The 20,202-nt window shown below is 40.2% G+C and overlaps 1 protein-coding gene across 4 annotated transcripts in view; it reads left to right on the top strand.

Annotated features, from left to right (window-relative positions):
* The window catches only part of Peak1 (pseudopodium enriched atypical kinase 1), a 203,285-nt gene that overhangs the window by 36,671 nt on the left and 146,412 nt on the right, over positions 1-20,202 (top strand). For 2 of the 4 annotated variants that reach the window (XM_032909604.1, XM_032909600.1), the window contains exon 2: positions 4,442-4,505. The exons of 1 other annotated variant lie outside the window; for it this stretch is intronic. The gene's annotated coding sequence lies outside the window, so the exon portion shown is untranslated. Of the gene's footprint in view, positions 1-4,441; positions 4,506-7,159; positions 7,277-20,202 lie in introns of all 4 variants that reach the window. One more of the 4 variants, XM_032909603.1, reaches the window with a different exon arrangement.

The raw sequence follows: 20,202 nt of genomic DNA, 5'->3' as shown, positions 1-20,202 counted from the left end.
AGCTTTCCTGGGTGTGTGTTCCAAGGGGGTGCCTGACCCACCGGTCTTAGCTAAACCTTTCTCCCTCCAGTTCAGCCTGGTGTGCATCTACCCTGCTACCTCAAGGGAAAGAAGTGGACATGGGGCGGCATGTATGCACACCACGTATATGCCTGGTGCCCACAGAAGCCAGGAAAGAGAATCAAATCCCCTGAAACTGGTGTTAATGGCGGTTAGGAGCCACTGTGTGGGTTCTGGGAATCAAACTCTGATCCTCTGGAAGAACAGAAAGTGCTCATAACTGTTGAGCCGCCTCTCCAGCCCCTCTTTTTCATATTCTTAGTTGTCGACATTTTTAAAATGTTGAAATCATCCTTCTCGCAAGATCCTGACAAAGCAGCCCATGGGATAGATTTGGACTCCCACGTTGTAGTTTGATTTCTGATCTAGTTGCGTATTTATGACTGAACTGAACTCCTACAGAATTTAGAAACCAAAACTTGGCCGTTCATGACTTCACCTACTCTCTTCTTCACACCGTCGTGGTTGTTGTTGTTACACATTAAGCTTTTTTGATGATAATTTAAAAAACATCTTAATCATCGAGCGGCTTCTAGCCTTGTTAGCTTCTAGCTCTTTATAGATACAAGTGAGTTCTAATATACATCTTTGCTTGAAGTTTTGATTATCTCCTCTCTCCCACATTATCCTCTCATTTCCTTCCCACTGAACCCTTCCCTTTCCCAACAAACCCCTTCCTACTTTCATGGGTGGATGAGATTATTTTAGCAAAGGCTACACTCACTACTGAGGAATTGACTTCCCTTCCCTCAGCAACCTTAAATTCCTGTAGTTTTTTAAGGAGGGATGGAACCTGATAAGCTCCTCCCCCAGGCATGCAGGAGTGTTTGAGAGGTCTAGTCTTGCTCAGGTCTTGTGCAGTCAATCATGCCGTTAGCTCAGTAGCTGTGCCATGTCCAGAAGGTAGAGTTTCCCAGCACTCCTCCCCAGCTTCCATCTCTCCTGTTCTTTCTGCCCCCACCTCTGGGATGTCTCTAAGCCCATAGATGTCCTGTTTAGCTGACCATTCAACGGTCACGGATTCCTATCACTTTGAGTCTTTGTATTCACTACTACCTAGTACAAAAAGAACTTTTTCTGGCCAAGGCTGAGCTCAGTACTAACCTGTGTATATAAACATAAATATTTAGAGGACAGCTTAATAAATGTTACTTAGCCAAACATGTATAGTTGGTTCCTCATAGGGCCCATTTCCTTCCCAGCTATGGGCTTTTGACCATATATTTACAGTGTCAGATATGATTTCCTCCCCTCAGAATAGGCCTCAGATCCAATTAGAAAGTTGGTGGTAGTCATACCTCTTGTGGGTACATCTTATCTGACAGGTTGGTATTGTTACACACAGAGTTCACGGTGGGGTAAGACTTGATGACTTTTCTCCCCCAATAGCTTACTAGTATCGTGAAAGATAGCCAGCAGGGAGAAGGCTTCCGGCTCAGTTCTAGCTTAATGGCTCTGTCTTGCAAAAGTAGTGTGTGGTGTCGTGGTTTATCATTAGGGCCTTATTTATCATCTGTTTCCGGTGGGGAAGCAAGAGCAGTGGTAGCCAAGAGCCTGTATTGTTTTGGGACCCTCATGAACCTCCCTGACCAACAACTCAGGAAAGTTCCCATACCCAGCACTGGGATCTCTGTCTAATAACCTACAGCTACTGGAAGCAACATTATCTGTCCATGTGGGATACTTCCATTTTCTTTTTAATTGTCTTTTTAAATTGGCTTATGAAGTGGTAGGTCACCATAGGATCTTTTTATACATCCTCAATATTGATTAATTCTTCCCCTTACCCATTCCTTTCCCTATCTCCCACCCTACTGCTTATGTAAAAGAAAAGCTGGAAGAGAGGTTACTAGTTTAAAGGATTGACTCGAGTGTTTGTTGTCTGTATAGATAGTGAATGCATATGAGTATGCAGGTGTTTGCCAACGTACATGCATGGGGAGGCCAGAGCAGGAGATCGGGTGGCCCCCCTGTTGCTGTTGGCCTTATTACCCTGAGACAGTGAGCTCTGACTTGGCTTGTTTCTGCCCCTATATACTGTGGTCATGGGCACATGAAGCCATGTCAGCCTTATGTGGATGCTGGGGATTCTAACTTGGGGCCTCATGCCCGCAGAGCAAGTACAGAGCTAGTGGCTAAGAACTCACTGGCTAGCCTTCTAGCCCAGGGTTTGAGCTTTTTAAGGTTCTCGTTGACTATTACAAATTGCTTTTCAGAAAGATTTTTACTACTTTACATGATCAAGAACAGTACACAAAATAGCCTTTATATGTATTATTCTAAATATATTATTTAATTTCATAGCAGTCAGAACAGCCTATGTTATGCTATAGTAACAAGCAATTCCCTCAAATCTCTGTGGCTTATTACAACAAATTTTATTGTTTATTTATTTATTTATTTATTTACCTGCCATTTATATCAACGGGGAGCCTAGGGTTTTTTTTTTTTTTGTTTGTTTTTTTTTGTTTGGGGTTTCTTTTGAGTCATTTAGTTAACAGTCATCTCCACAGATTTCATGTGTACTGTCAGTTGCTTCTATAATCCCAGTGGAAATGTGTTGTTCTTCTAGTCGTATAGTGGCTTAAAGTTCATACCCAAAGATGTACCACTTAGCGTAACATAGGCTTGATACTGAACTTGAAGAAGGTTCTGAGGTGCAGTCTTACCGTGAGCTGAAAAACATATTTTGTTTTGTTTTGTTTTTTACTTTTATTTATATGGTAGGGAGCTCAAGCATGCCATTGTGGACATGTGTAGTCAAGGACAACCTAAAGGGGTCAGGCCTCTCCTTACTCTGTGGAGGTCCCAGGGACTGGACTCAGGTATCAGGCTTGGCAGCATGTACCTTGAACCATCAAGTCATCTTGCCTTGAAGCTTAAGACGGTCAGGGCCAGATCAGGGCCACAAACATACCTGCAACCCCAGCATGCAGGCAAAAGCAGGTGCATCCCAGGAGCTCATGGCCAGCTACCTGTGAGCTTCAGGATCTGTGAGAGCTCCTCTCTTAAGGTAAAAAAGCAGAGTGCTGATAAGGGCACACAACATACTTCTTAAACCATACCAGCATGCATACGCATGTGCACCCACACAGCTTTAACGATGAATATTATCATTAACATTTAATTAACAAGGTAGGGAATGTAGCTCAGAGGTGGAGTGCTAGCTTTAGCATGTGTAAGACCCTCTTTTCAATTTCTAGCACAAAACAACCAAAACATAACATTAAATAATCAAAGGCAATAGAAAGTCAGACATTTCTTTCTTGTTTTATTTTGAAAGAGAATATTTTATAGCTTTTAAACTTGTATCTTATAATCCATCACTGAGAGTATCCAGGACAGGAACCTGGAGGCAGGAACTAGAACAGAAAGACATGGAAGAGTGGCTTCCTAACTCCCCATAGCTTGTTTAAGCCTGCTTTCTTATAGCTCCAGGATCACCAGCTAGTGTCACACCACTCACAGTCGGCTGGGCCCTCTCATATCAATTATCAGTAATGAAAATGCACCACAGGCTTGCCCACAGACAAGTCTGGTGGGGACATTTTCTCAATCAGAAGTTCCCTCTCCCCAAATGAGTATGGATTATGTCAAGTTGATATAAAACTAGCCAGCACATGCTCTGACTCATCTCCCCAGACTCAAGAGCTCTTAATTTTGGACTTGGTTCAGTCTCTAAAGGACATTGTGAGAGCTGAAGGGACTTGAGACCCCATATGAGCAACAGTGCCAACCAACCAGAACTTCCAGGACTAAGCCACTACCGAAGACTATATACATGGACTGACCCAAAGACTGTATATGAACTGACCCTGGGCTCCAAATTCATAGGTAGCAATGAATAGCCTAGTAAGAGCACCAGTGGAAGGGGAAGCCCTTGGCCCTGCTAAAGACTGGAACCCCCAGTGAACGTGATTGTTGGGGGGAGGGCGGTAATGGGGGGGAGGATGGGGAGGGGAACACCCACATCGAAGGGGAGGGGGAGGGGCTAGGGGGATGTTGGCCTGGAAACTGGGAAAGGGAATAACATTTGAAATATAAATAAGAAATACCAATTAAATAAAGATGGAGGAAAAAAAAAAAAAGAAAACATCCATGAGACCCAATTTGCATGGAAGTAGTTCATGTAAAAGAGACAGACAGACATTGACAGAGATACAGACTCACCAGGGCTTCTATATATCAGTGTATGGATGACAAGGAATCATCAGGGTGTGAGACCAACTTAAAAAAAAAAAAAAAAAAAAACATTGTGATCACAAAAGAATTAGGGAGTAAATAATCGAGTTAAAGTTTCCTTATGTGAGGAAGTAAGATGCCAGCTCAGGTATAGTTTTATTGACCATGTTTTTTTTTTTTTTCTTCTTTTTTATTTCAGGTGTCTATCCAACCCAGGTCTTATGCTGTAGTTGTTTCTTGGTGATTTGCCTAGAAAACCTAAGGTGAGATATTTATCAATGTATCTGGCATGTTATATATAGTTTATAATGAGAATGAGTTGCTTCTGAAAATTAAAGGTGGTAATATCTTTTCCTAAGTGTTTCAAAGGGAAGCGAAACTTTTTTTGTAATGCTACGTTGTGGTCTGAATATTTATAGTTTGTGGCTTAGTTTGGGAAATAAACTGACTCCGTTGCTAAGATACGTTGGAGTATTGTTTCTTTGCCTTCTCTACTTGAAAATGGAGTTAAGTATATGCTGCTGATCTGACACACTGAAGGAAAATTGTGGCATTAGTGTAATGTTAAATAATCAAAGGCAATAGATGGCTTTAATTTTTCAATTTATACTTACATGTTGATTTATAGACAGTTTCACTATATATCTCTGGTTGACCTGGAACTTCCTTTGTAGGCCAATATGACCTGAATTCACACAGGTCTATCCACCTGCTTCTTGCTTCTGTATGCTGGAATTGAAAGTGTGCACCATCACACCCTAATCTGATACATTTAAAGACAAACCCTCTACTAGTTAAGTCAGATTGAGACAATTGCTATTTTAGAATGCCAGTTAATAAAGGGTTTCATACAGCTCTAGTCCTTAGATTCGATTACTTTCCATAATTCTCTCTATTGGTCTTATGTAATAAGTTGTATCCATTAGTGTGCTAATTGGTTTCCACACACATTTTTTGTTTTACCGAACACTTCTGTAGATAACATTCTACTCTAAAGGCAATACTAAAGTCTTGTCTGTTTTCTTACCTGGCTTGGCTTTAGTCCTGTACATTTCCAAATTTTCTGTTTAAAAAATGGTTGGGTGTAGGCTGCAGATGGCAGGCTCAGCTGGCGTAGTACTTACCTAATGCTTACGAAGCCCTAGGTTGCTTCCCAGCACGACATTAACCGGGCTTGGTAGGCATGCCGGTAATACAGCACCTGGAGTAGGAGACAGGGGGACCAGAAGTTCAAGGTCCCCTACCTCAAGAGCTTAAGGCTAGACAGATTAATGCATGAAACCTGGTCTCCAAAGTTTTTCTTCACCTTCATTTGAAAACTTTGAAGTCGACCGTTAAATCTCTAGTCTAGTCTTTCTACCTGGAGTCCAGCTGCTCCAGGCCATTCTTGTCACTGTCAACATGATATTTTTTTCCTGAGAAATAAATGCCAGCGTGCCTATCTGATTCTCAGAATCCTTCAGTGCCTTTGGATTGCATAATATTTTAGACTCTTTTCAGAGAACATTGTAATCTAGTCTTTCTGTATGTTTTCCCCCAACTCACTAGTGTCCTAAATATGATTGTTTCGTTCATAACACATCTTTACGGAGAAATAATTTAGATCTTATGAAACTGACTCACTTAAAGTATGTAGTTCAATACTTTTTGTTAAATTTAGAGACCATCACCACAATCTAATTTTGTAATATTTCAATAGTAAATCACAGTCAGTAGTCACTCCTGTTGGCTTCTGATATGCATGCTGGCCGCTGATCCATTCTGGATGTTTCTTTCACATTCTTTAAGGTTTCAGGGTTCATTCATGTTGTAGCATGTGTCAGTACCCCATTACCTTTTGTAGCAGAGTGATGCTATATTCTGTTGTTTATATTAGACCCTGGGCTAGAGAAAGAGCTTCTGGGTAGTCAGCTTTTTATTTTTAGTATAGAATAGAGTTTATTCAGGGCATGGGGAGGGGAGTTAAAAGGGTAGTTAGGGGCATGGGTGGGGAGAAGAAGAGGAGGAGGAAGAGGAGGAAGAGGAGAGGCAGGCCATGAGCATGTGGAGCGAAGGGGAAGGTAGTGGAGAGAGAAGGGACAGAGTGGGCAGAGGGAAGAGCAAGAGATGAGCAAGAGGAGTAGTCAGCTTTTTAAAAAGGGTTAGAATAAAATCCTTTAACCGTTTGGGTTAGACAAGAGGCTGAACCTGTGAAAGTGTAAGCTCCTGCTGTCAGGCAGCAGCATAGAGGAGGTGGCCCATAGGAAGTTCTGTGGATCCAGGGCAGGCGAAGGGCTGATAGATGAGATAAGAGTGGAAACAGGCTGAGGGAGACCTCGGGACCAAGTCTTTCGTATTCCCTGGCTTCCGGGGAGTGGATGTCAAAGGGCCTGCACACTGAGGGCCACAGAGAGACTTCTGAATGATGGCACCTGATCTAGAAATGCAGCTATGCTTCAAAGCTTGGTCACTGTGGGGCATGTGGTGTGGCATTTCCCCTGCAATTCCCTTCAGATGCTGCAGCCTCCTGACTGTGGTCAAGTCTGGTGGAAAGAGCAAGAATCCTGTGGCCAAATGTCAGGGCTGTGTGCACAGCCGCTTACCAGGCTTCAGTGCCTTCCACTCATCTCCCCTTTAGTCCTAGAGGATCATACTGTCTGGGAAGTGGACCCAGGGCGTTCTGGGATTCCAGGGAGGTGGAGAGTGGCCTCTGGGAGTGAGACTCAGTAGCACTTCCTTTGGTGCTCAGTACTGCTTACTACTTAGAAGAGATGTGACCTACTCCTGTGATCTAAAGGAAGCAGTGGGCTAAGAATCTTCCAGTAGGCCTGCCAGGCTATATTGTTCTGAGCTTTTAGAAATTTTAGTCTGTCTGTCTTTTTGTTGTATGTCCAGAAAGACTTCCTTAAGTTTGTCTGGTTTTCATACTTGTACCCAGAACCTTTCGGTGTGTCATGTATTCTTGGAGATTACGTTCAAATCTCTCACGTTACTTGTGGAACATCTCTTGTGATCACTGCTGACCTTTTCTTCCTACCAAGTCTTGCTTTTGCAGGTAGGTTCGCTCTTCTACCTGTACAACTTTGCACACAAGTACCAAGCAGATGTCTGTTTTCTTAGTGACATTTAGACACATCTGATAAAATGTGACTTAAGTGCTGTACTATTCAATTGGCTGGCTTCCAGATTTTCTTTTAATCAATTTCCCAGCCGCCTAATAATGCCGTATTTATAAAATAATTATTATGTGAGAGTAAATCATCTTGACTAAGTAGAGGAACTGATTGACCTATTTGCAGAAGAATTAGCTTAAATTCTGAGTATGAAGTAATGGAAGGACAATTTAAAGAGTTGATTAAGAAACGTAAAGTATATGAATAGCAGAGCCATTAATGCTGGAAACAGCAAACTTTTTGATTATGATAAAATACCCAGAAAGTCAGTACCCAGCTGTAAAGTTGAAATCTATGAATAAACACAATAAAAATGATTGTCTACCTTGTCTTAAGCTAATAGTAATTAAAGTTTCAGTTTGGAAAATGTTCTTAAAAAACTTGTCTTTGGAAAATTATTCTGTTTTGGGGGGTGGGGATAATTCAAGACAGTTTTCTGTATAGTCCTGGCTGTCCTGAAACTCACTCTATAGACCAGATCTGCCTGCCTCCGCTTCCAGAGTGCTGGGATTAAAGACATATGCCACCACCGCCCAGCTTGGTACTTTATTTTTATAATGAACATTTTTGAATTGAGAAACTGATTGATTCTGCTAAACACAGCATGGGACTGTATCCTGGGATGTGACACGATTATTGATTGAATAAACCACTGCTTGCCGAAGCATTTTTTCTTTGTGTACTCAGTTATGTGTAAGAAAGGCTTTCAGTCACTGTTTCAGGGAGGATGTGTCATAGGTTTTAGTCATGATTCCAGTCCAGCAAGCTGACATTTGGTGACTTCCGTGTGCTCCTGAGTCAGCCATATTGTGAAGACCAGTTGGTGTGTACATGAGAAAGTGCTGAATAACCGGGCTTCTGGATTCAGAGCTGAAGCAAGCTCTTAGCTCCTTCTCTGGCAGGCTGGCTAAGCGCAGTTACCGTTATGTTCAGTTCTTATAACTTAGAATACAGAATTATTTTCCTCTTTTGTTTACCCTCGTTTCTCTTGCTGTTGCACATGTTGTCAGATGGTAAGACCAGGTTCCATTAATTTTCACCTGTTTTGTTTCATTAATAATTACAATGAGTCTAATGTGGTGGGTGGTGGTGCCTCGTTTTCCTATTGAGGGAAATGTGAGGGAAATTACTGAGCTTCCACACGCAGAGTATGATGCCAGTCATTATTCATGTTTCTAAACACATGGCTTAGGTGAAGACCTATTGCCATGTACCTCAGCTAAGGCAAGCTTTGATCTCCATTTCCCCCCTTTGCTTGTTCTCAGTAATGGTTAATGTCTAAACAAAATGGTATTGTAGAAAAATGTATGTTTGATAGCATAACTTGGAAATTTTAACATTACAGCACCATTAAAATGTCGTGTTAATATTATATAACATAGAGTCTATATTTGGGAATCCTTCAGTGCTGTAAAATGTGGTTGTCTTTCAAGTATGATAGCTAGTTTTCTCTTTTAAGTGTTTATTAAGTTTTAAAGTCAGCATAACAAATAGGTTGCACACTGGCATTCATATACAGAATGTCATTGTACTTTGTTCTAATTAATCCCCAAGCTAATGTTTTTAATAGGTATAGTTTATTTTTAAGGCATAGAGCTGTTTATTATATATACTTATAAGCCAAATAAGCTTTTTTTGTATAACACTCTTTTTTTTAAAATTGGATATTTTATTTATTTACATTTCAAATGTTAGCCCCTTTCCCAGTTTCTCCTCTGCAACCCACCCATCTGATCTCCACTCCCTCTGCTTCTGTGAAGGTGCTCTCCTACCCACTTCCTACCTCACCACTCTGGCATTCCCCTACACTGGGGCATCGAGCCTTCACAGGACCAAAGGCCTCTCCTCCCATTGATGCCAGATAAGACCATCCTCTGCTACATATGCAGCTGGAGCCATGGGTCCAAGCCAAATGGTTCGAGCATAGTGGTTCCCAACCTGTGAGTCACGACCCCTTTGTGTGTGTGTGTTCAAATGATCTTTTCACAGGGGTCACTTATCAGATATTCTGCATATCAGATACTTACATTATGATTAGTAACCATAGCAAAATTACGATTATAAAGTACCAAGGGAAATAATTTTATGGTTGAATGTCACTACAAGATGAGGAAATGATTAAAGGTTGCCATATTAGGAAGGTTGAGAACCACGTTTCTATCAGAAAAATGGGTGAATAGTGTTCTTAATTTGTCCAGATGCAATGGCTCATGCCTGTGATCATAACACTCCGGAGGCTGAGGCAAGAGGAACCTGAGTTGGGAGCATGCTTGTCTGAAAGAAAGATTTCAATTTACTTCATAATTTAGGAAAGGTGTTAAATGGGAGAAAACTTTTCTACATTATCTAAACATTTGTGTTAGTGCGTTTTTATAGTTCTCTGGTTTATATTAAATAAGAAAAGCCTCTGAAGTACCTGAGAGGTAGTTGTCAAGAAGAATTAAGACAGTAGACAGGAGTGTTTGCTTCTGTCTGGATTTCATCCTGATGCTGCCCTTGAAGCTCATAAGCTCCCTTGTTCAGGCAGAGGCTCTAGATACTGCTCTTACTTAGAATACTGTTCCTTTCAGGGTCAATAACAGGACCCTCACACTGATCTTTTCTGACCCACAGCCTTCGAGTCACTGTTTAACGTGAGGTTCTCTTTTTTTTTCTGTTAAAAATTCCCCAGTGGCCATAACTGTGTAGAATTATGTATCAGGAGCTCATTTTTCATAGTTGTAATTTTTCCCCCAAGTGATGACTTTGAGATGGTTGTGGTACTTTGAGGTCTTAGGTGCTACTGTTCTTAAAAACACCAGAATTCACGAGACTAGAGCAGTGCTGACTTTCTTTTCTGTCCTGTGAACATAGAAAGTTTATTCCAGCTTTAGAATCATATACTACCTATCCTTGTAGGCAGTAGTTTTCCTCAGCCTGTTGATTGCTGGATCTTTCCCATTTTAATGTCTGTTCTTCAATGAGGTTTCCGTGTTAGCTCACGAGAAATGAGTGCACCCACCCTGGTTTGTTTCATGACTTGTGTATTTTCTTAGCACCTAATCACTGATTGTTGTTTATTTTGCATTTATCCCTCCTGGCACAAGGGACAGTGTGCCTTACTGCTGTATTCCTAGGATCTGAAACAGTATCTAATGTAATAGTGAACCTAGTAAATGATTTTTAAGTAGCCAGAGAATGAATGCATTTTCTATTTGTTATGTGTGGATGCTTTCTTTCTTCTTTTCATTTCTGTGTATCTTCATTCCTTTCTTTCCAGGAAAGTAAAACCTATTATTGTTTTCTTCAACTGTTTCTGTATCTTTGACTTTTTTTTCCTGTTGTTTGTTATTCTTTCCCTAGTAAGGTTATTTTGGAGGAAGGGAGAACCTTATAGTTCTCAAACTCTTGAGAAATGACTGTTTCACTCTATCCACTGATGTCTGGGTGGTGTCAGAGCTGGTACAGTGTAGTCAAAAAAGCACTGAGCAGACAAGAAAACTGACTGCTCACATCTGTTTCCATCCTGCTTGAGTTGGCCTTTCTCCCAAGGGCTTATCCCTGTCAGTTCAGCAAAATGAAACAGTCTTCTCACAAACACCTTTCTGATTCCAGGTTTATAAACTAAGCTAAAATGTAGCACCAGAACAAAGGAGAACAGTTTCCTGCTGCTCCAACTTGAGTCAAGACAGCAGCGTATGTTCTCATGGGAGATGCCACTGAAACTTTCGTTATGTCAAAAGCTTAGCTTTAATGCATTTATCAGTATTGGTAAGGAAAGTGACAATTGCTCAAAATAGAATTGTGATTCTGTGAGCTTCTGTTTATGCCATAGACCTTCTGTTTCTTAAGTTAACTTTATGGAAAAGAGAAGGCATTTTTGATTGAAAGTCATTTGGTTTCTGGGCCATTTTGTTCTTCCAGCTGTTATTTCATTCAATAAAATTTTCCCTCTCCCTCTCTCCTGTCCCTCTTCCCCTGTATGTGTGTTGCATGCATGTAAGTGTGTATATGCCCGTGTCCATGAGCAGTCTCGTGGAGACCAGAACGGGATGTTGGGTGTCATCCTCTGTCATTTTTACTGTATCGCCTTGAGTTTTTGTTGGGCTAGCTGGCTAGCAAGTTCTCGGGGTCCTTCTGTCTTTGCTCCCTAATATGGTAGGTGTCCAGGTGTGCATAGGTATGCCCAACTTTTACCCGTGTGCTTGGGATTTGAGCTCAGGTTCTCAGGTTTGCAGAGCAAGCACTCTTTCCTACTGAACCATCTTCCCAGCCTCATGGTTTCCTTTGATATATTATGCCTCAATCATGATGTGTGCCATTATCAGTGTATACATACAGGCTTTTAAAATGTATTCAGGTAAATAATACAGTTCTAGTATATAAGTTCTGGCATGCCTCAGTGATATCAAATGTGCTTGTTCACTTTGATCCATTTTAATAGATTTTACTTGAAATGATTCTCAAGTTTTGAAATATGCTTCTTTTAAAGTTGATATTCATTCAATATCCTCTTTTAAAAAATCCTTTCTTGAAGCTCAAATTTATGTCATTAAATTCTATTTTATTTATTTATTTATTTATTTATTTTTTTGTTTTAAAAATTAAGAGGAGCTCCCTGCAAGATGAGGGCACTAACTAACTGTCCTTTGTGTGACACGCATGGTAAGAAGCTGTCTGGTTGCCTAATGAGTGACCAAAATCACACTCGGCTCACTTAATCGGAAAAATTGTCAAGGTGTACTATTCTTTTAGATAAAAGGTTATCATTACACTAAAAATAGAAAGTTATTTCACCTAATAAAGTCCATTTATGAAGTGCTCACAGCCAACTTCTTGCTGTAAGCTTTTCCTTTGATATCATGGGCAAAGCAAGGACATTGTATTCCGAATCCTAACCGGAGGGATCACAGAAAGTAAATAAAATTGATCCAAGCTGGAGAGGAAAAAGTAAAATTATCTATTTCCTATAATATTAACATTATTATAGGAAGAAAATTCTAAGATTATGCAAACCATTGTTAGAACTCACGAATTCAGTGACTTTGTTGGACACCATATTAGCCCACAGAGTAACGCATTTCTATACACTAGCGGTGCAATCATATGGGTAGATTTTACTAATGAGGTAAAAAATTTAAACACTGAAAATCACCAAGTACTGTCAAAATAAATTAAAGACATCACTCACGTCTTCTGTTTATGTAATGGAGATAAATTACCTGTTCATGAATCTGAAGGCATTGATACAAAATAACTTATAGAACCAGTATAATACCTATCAAAATCCCTGTGAACATTTTTCCTGAGACAAAAATTCATCTTAACAGCATGGAATCTCAAGGATTCTGAAATATAATCTCATGATAATAACGAAGGATAAGTCTCACATTTTCTAATTATTTAAAAACTTTAGACTGAGTGAAGATAACTAAATGGGTAATGCTAGTGCTTCCTGTGCAAGCCTGAAAACCTGAGTTCTGGGCTCTGTGCTTGGCATAAGCTAGAGTCATCAGAGAAAAGGGAGCCTCACTTAAGAGAATGCTTCCAGAAGACTGGGCTATAGGCGAGCACATAGGGCATTTTCTTAATTAGTGATTAATGGAGGATAGTCCATCCCATTGTGGTTGGGGCCACCTTCGGGTGGTGGTCCTGAGTTCTATAAAAAAAAGCAAGCTGAGCAAACCATGAGAGCAAGCCAGGAAGCAACCCTCCTCCTTGGCCTCTGCATCAGCTCCTGCTTCCAGGTTCCTGCCCTCTTTGAGTTCCTGCCTGACTCCTTCAGATGATGATCACTGATGTGGAAGCAAAACAAAAACCCTCTCCTCCGCAGGTTGCTTTGGTCATGATGTTTAACCATAGCAGCAGTGACCCTAACTAAGGCATCCTTAGAGCCCATTTTAAAAAGGTAGATGCGGTGGTTACATATCTCTAATCCCAGCTCTCCTGTAGCAAGATGAGAGGCGGACACAGACTTGCCTGGAAGCTAACAGGTCAGACAGCCCGGAATGGGCAGAGTAACAGAAATGAGAGAACCTGCATCAACAAAGTGGAAGGAGAGAACTGACTCCTGAGAGTAGTCTGTCCTCTGACTTCTTTATGTGCACATGACACACACATACACGACTGCACTCAGACACAATTCCACACATACGCACAATAATTTTTTTAAACTGTAGCAAAGCTATAATCAAATGGTGTGGTATTGGCATAAAGACAAATGTATGGAGTGGTGGAATAGAACAAAAGCCAAGAAGTAAAACTTTCTATATGTCAGGTGACTTCTGTATAGCAAGAGCTTTCCTGGGGAAGGTCAGGTGGATTTGTTCATGTTTTCAACAAATGATTGAGAAAACTGGACATCCAAACATAATACTTGAAGTTGGAACTTTACCTAATATTAAAATATAGCCCAACACAGCTTCAAGAGCAGGATGTAAGAGCTAACGGAAAAGTTTAGAAGAGACGGCAGATACAGTTCTCATGTCAGCAGGGTGGGCAGTGATTTCATACTTCCAAAACCAGAGGCAGTAAAAGAAATATGGGTAAGTTGGACTTCATTAAAATTAAAAACCTTTACTGCAAGTGAAATGACCAACAGTGTAAAATGACATGCTAAAAAGGAGGAGGAGGAACGTTTGCAAATCATAGATTTAATAAGGAATCAATATCTAGAAGGCATAAAGAATCTGGATATGTTAGGAATACTCAACGGTTTACAGTTGGGCAAAATCAAAGACTAGGAATCTTGTTTTATAACACTGTTGACTCTCTCACCCATGCAGATGGGTGCTCATTCGTGATAGGAAAACATTAATGGAAGAATGGCGAGGGAACCGTAGCAAACCCCTGTTGGAGTGGCTGCGGCTCACTGCCACTAACTAGCCAGCATCAGGAGAGAAGCCATGCCAAGCTGCTATAGAATGTGTATCATTACACCACTGTACGATTTAAATCTTATTATCTGCCTGTCATGAGGTGAGCTCTGTCTGTAACACATGATCTCTGCACATAGTTTGCTTTTTAAAACAGCATTAGTTTTGAGATTTAGAGGGTTTTCAGAGCATAGAATGCATGCTTTAATGAAGGTTAGTTTACAATAGGTGTTAATATTTTTCTTTTTAAAAACTATTTTATTGTTTATTTTTACTTTATGTGTTTTGACTTTTTGCCTGTATGTATGCCCATGTGAGGGTGTCAGATCCACCAGAAATGGAGTTACAGACAGCCTCAAGCTGCAATGTGGTTCCTGGGAACTGAACTCAGGTCCTCTGGAAGAGCAGCCAGTGCTCTTAACCACTGAGCCATCTCTCCAGTCTTATAGTGTCATTTTTCTTAAGAGATACATTTTTTATGTTTTTCTCTGGAATCTACTATGATTAATTTATGACCTAAATGTTTTATTAAGTCCTTTTTACATTCATCTATTCAGTGTATGTGTATCTGTGTGCATGTTGAAAGTGGAGGACAACTTGAAAGTCAGTTCTTCCTTCCACTGTAGGTTCCAGGAATGGACTTTAGGGTACCTCAGACTTTAGGTTGCTGTGTACTGCTGGCCACCTTATCTTCTTTTGTTGTCCTTTTTCTCATTCATTTCCTTATCTTTGTTTTCCTCCCCTAAGCCTCATCTCTAATCCAGTTAATGTGTTTGGATATTTGCTTAACATTGGAAAATGGGTAGTGCTTCCTATATATGTGCTTCTAGTTTCCATAAACAGCCCTTGGTGTACATTCTATTTTATGTGTCAGGAGTGGTGGGACCAGGAGACACAGACACTTGCTTCATGCTGCTGCCTGTGACTGCCTGGGTTCTCTCAGAGACCTCTACTTAGGTGAAGCTGAATTCTCAACTATACTGAGGAGGAACTTGGAGAAGCAAAACTGGAGTTCTAAGGAACAGCTTTAAGTGGATTTCAGCATTAGAGTTAGTAAAAAGGTGTTTAGGGAAGAATAGAACACATCTAAGTGTGGGTGTGAGCTTTTCGATATTCATGTGCATGATTTGTGGATTCTAAAATTACATCTTTCAAAGGGTTCCTAAGAGACCTTCTCCCCTTTTCTCTTTTTCTGTGAGGTTGTAGCATGGTTCCTGAGGTGCAGTGGGTGGGAGGGACTACAGGCTGGTGGAGCAGAACAATAGGTCACAAACTTTGTACAAGGAAGTGAGCTATGTTTTTATTGTAATTGAGTTTATTGTCTCGTTTGTGAGATTTCCAGAAAATTGCAGGTTTACAGCTAGGTAAGGAACAAGGTCATACTCAAGGTTATGTGTACTGAGACCTTGCCCACGATTCGTTACTGCTTTGACATTCTGATTTGAAATGTCTCTGCTGAAAAGAATGTCTCTTTGTAGACAGCCATAAAAGCAAATTTTGTTAATTGTGTTGGCATTTTTTATTCTGAGCTGGAAAGACTTCAGGCAGGCTCTGGGGTCTCTTTATCATGCCTCACTATACTTTATCAATACTGCAATGATCTTCATTTTTTTCTTAATATATATATTTAAGAGTGAAATTGGAAGGTTTTTGGATGTCCATAATAAAGTCCACTAAGAATTCCTGGTTTTCCTTTAGATTGACCATATAGTTTATATTCCTTTGAGCACTGCTTAAGGATTCCTAGACTACAACTCCATTCCTCATGAAATCCAGCCAAAATTGAACTGAGAGTTTGTATTTATAAACCTGGTGTCGTGGACTCATACTCGTGATCTCAGCTCTCGGACAGTCGCTGTATACCGAGGAAGGTAAAGATAAGAGAGTATTGATTTTGGGTAAGATGCCTAATTGCTATGAATAAGATAAAGGCAGAGTAGGTCAGGATGAATCCTTCATCCAGAAGAGACTAATAAAATACAGAAGCCTTTGGTCTTAGTAAATTTTCCTAAAGGGCACCTTGTGGTTAGAAAACATGAGGGCAAGCCCTGCTGAACAAATCAGGTCTGCCCACCAGCCATGTGGATCATTTAGCTCCAGAGCTGTAAATGGCTAGGTTTCTCTGTATGCTCATTACGGTTCTTGGGATGCAAACATCAATGAAACTGACTCTGTCCCTGAAGCTTTGTGGTTATAGACAAGTGGATGCAAGACTTGTGCCTCATATGCTCTTTTGGAAAGTCATTTGCAAAGTTGACTCTTGCTGTGTAGTGTTTGATGGCAGCCAGCCTCGTGTCACTGTTCTTCCTATTTTACCTTCTTAAATTAAGATCTGTATTAACTGAGTATTTGGGACTCCACAACCATCCTGTCTAGCCTAGTGAAAGATTTCCCAGGGAGGGATAAGATCGGGTGTGGTGGTTATTTCTTACAGTGTGTTGATTGGAGTGGGAGGTATAACATGCTTGCAAATCCCTTTGCATTGGCAAAGTAGACATTGGGAAATACTACCTAGAAGCATGAAGTCATTAAAAGTAATAAGCTATATAGTAGATAGTGCTAATAATGTAGAAAATAGTATTGAGGAAAATATAGTGTGGTTTCCAATCTTTTTTTTTTTTTTTTTTTTTTTTTTTTGGAGCTGGAGACCCAACCCAGGGCCTTGCACTTGTTCGGCAAGCACTTGCTAGGCAAGCGCTCTACCACTGAGCTAAATCCCCAACCCCCCAATCTTTATATAAGTAAATTCTCCTTAAAAGACCAACAAATTACAATCTGTGCTTTCACCCTCAGTTGTCCCCAAGAAGTGGTAGATAAGTCCCTATCGTTTTCTTCTTTTTTTTTTTCTTTTTTCCTTTTCTTTTTTTTTCGGAGCTGGGGACCGAACCCAGGGCCTTGTGCTTGCTAGGCAAGTGCTCTACCACTGAGCTAAATCCCCAACCCCGATAAGTCCCTATTGTTGCAGACACTGTACACTTCAGACCCATGGCCTAGAAGTCCCTGATCTAGAACTGATCTGAAAGCCTATTCACTAGGGAGTAGTTTCTCTGGGACATGAAGGAGCCATGCCAACTTCCAAAGGAGGAAAGCAACTGACAGTTCTACCCAGTGATAATGTGTGAATCATGGAGGCGAGCATGGCTGGTACAGTAACCTTATGGGTTCAGTAGTGGCATGTGTGTCCTGTGGGTGACCAGCAGCTCTCAAATAGGACTTACAACCTATTCAACAAGTGGGAAGTCAAATGGAGATCATAGTGCTTTGCTCTGATGTGACCCTATCCTGGTATATTTGAAGACAATGCTGGCCAAGTTTACTTTGCATTTTGTTTCCAAATCATTTACAGATGAATTACAGATTCATAGTGGCAGTTGTTTTATAAACAGAAACATCGTTTCATGGCTTGTTGGATATACTTTAGTCCATTAATAAAAAATATAATTTGTTTTATGAAATAAAACAATATCTCATTTTACATTTTCGATTCTGAAGAGCTTAAATGCATGGGCTCTTTTGCAGCTTAACGTTTTTTTCATTGTCTCTTTGTGTACCTACTGTGCTGCACCTTGTCATGAGTACATGCTTTTTTAATTTGCCATGTTTGTCTGTCTTTGACTAGTTGGCAGTTGTCTGGTGATGCTGAATCGGTGTTTTTGTTGTTTTTACCTGAACATTTAAGTGAAAACAACTCCTGTGTTCCCAGACTAGGTGACTGTAATATTTATGCTTTATCAGTTTCTTCATTACTAGCCACAAATTGGGTGTGGTACTACAGAAAGCCATGTCCTCAGCCCCATGAGTGAGTGTTTTGCCTGCATGTGTGACTGGTGTCTGGGGAGGCCAGGAGCGTGCTGTAGATCTGTTGGAACCGGAGTTACGGACTGTTGTGATCCACCATATTGGTGCTGGGAATCAAACCAGGTTCTTTGAAAGAGCAGCTAGTGCTGGTAACTGCTGAGCCATTTCTTCAACTCCAGAAAGAGCAGTTTTTGGTACCATGCAGACAGAAAAGGATCGCAGGACTGACACTGAATGGCTGTCAGTGCCTTAGCTGTCTTATCAGTAACACTGCCTATTTCTAGACTTCTAGTGTCGTCTCTCCAGCATTGTGCCTACTATACAGCATATGTTTTTTTTTTCTATGTTTTTCATTTATATTTTAGTTTGTCTACTTGGGTGACTTGTTTCAGGTTAAGGTAATTTTAGAGTGAGCACTTTGAATAGTGAATGAAGTTAGCTATAGGATGCCAGACCTCCAGTTGAGCTTGCCTAAAAAAAAATGTATCTGTCACCAATTCTCCTTTTCTCATTATTTCTTATATAATTATGTCTTATTTTTCAAACTTCTTTAAAAATATGTTTATCAAGCCTGAAGGTGGTGGCCTTTATCCCAGCACTTGGGAGGCAGAGATAGGTGGATCCTTGAGTTTGGGGATAATCTGGTCTTCATAGTGAGTCCCAGAGAAACCTTATCCCCCCAAACCAAACCAAAAAGAGAGCACAACAACTATGACAAAAACCACAAAACCCACACAAAGCCCCCAAATTCATTATATAGCTTGATAGTAAGTTGAAGTATAAAATTGTACCAGAGCTCCTGCAATGTCAGTTCAGTATGACTAACAGCTTTGTACATGTCTGCATAAGATACATGCCCCCCCCCCCATTGTAAAAGAAACTGGGGATCATACTGGGAAAGCTTTTTAAGCATGTGAATGTGCTAATGGACCAATCCGTGGGTTAAAGTCCATGTGGTGTATGTAAAGTGATCTGGAGCCTGTTATTGGAGAATGAAGGTTCCATTATCCGATTAGCCTCGTCTCCATTGGGACTACAGAGTAGTTAGTGGCCCTGGAGCAGCTGTGAGGGAGCCGGGCTGGTTTTGTGCTATCAGAGCATTCTTGAAGGCAATGTAAACTATTGCTCTTTTGGGCTACTGTATCCAAGGTGAGTTCTTTCTTCTTAACATTCCTTTCGATTTTCAGACTTGAAAGTATGAGTGTGAATACCTTTTTAAAAAATTTTAATCATTTTATCTTTGGATTTTTATAATACTGCCTATTCTTAAACAATGTTTAATGGCTGATTTTTGTTTTCAACAGAATAATCTAGCATTTGTGTAGATTTTTTTATTTGATGTAGGATGATATTTCTCAGGGTTTACATAAAACAATCCAACACCCATCTATAGTTTTTCTGTTAAATGAAAATATTTCCTGTTGGTGTTGGTGTACTTTAGTATTTATTTCTATGAAGTTCCATTAATAATGAATATTAGTGTCATATATTTATATACATTATAAAATTTAGCTTGCCTCATAGTTGTCTGTTCCTTATATAAAATAAGTTGATAAAGGAATTCAGATAGATAATTAGAATCTATTAAAATCAGGTTTGACTTATCTTACTGGGATTGGAACTTAGAATGATGTCAGGTTCTTTGAGCAGTTGGTTTCAGACTAAATGAACTCCCGCTGTAACAGCAACTGAGCTCCCTTAGAACTGGGGACACTGTGTGCAGTACAGCCTAAAGCTTTGTTTTCTGGTTTTTAAAATCTGGGTTTATTACCCTGGAAAACATGGAGGCTCATTAAGAATGTTTGAATTTTCTTTGAGTACCCAAAGGCATTCTTTAAACATAAATGATACTCAGGTAACGTATTTGGTAAGTAGATCTGAACATGCTTTATTGTTGAATATGTTTAGTTGAGACAATAGGATCAGTTTCTGACGCCTTCCAAATACAGTACATGAAATAGGCTGTGTTCTGTCTACCTATAGTCTGAGATCATTTGTCACCAGTAATTTTTTAATGCATTTCACATGTTAAATCACTTTCTAAGTAGAATAGAATTAAGAATACAGACTATGTTGGAGGGGATCGATTGTCAGTTTCAGAGCTCTTTCAACATCACAGGCACTTGTCCTTCCGAAGACTGTTGGACCTTGATCCA

This window comes from Rattus rattus, chromosome 8 (assembly GCF_011064425.1).
Source record: "Rattus rattus isolate New Zealand chromosome 8, Rrattus_CSIRO_v1, whole genome shotgun sequence".
Classification (NCBI taxonomy): domain Eukaryota; kingdom Metazoa; phylum Chordata; class Mammalia; order Rodentia; family Muridae; genus Rattus; species Rattus rattus.
Note: the sequence above shows the minus strand (reverse complement) of the source record. Positions and strands in the feature narration are given on the sequence as shown.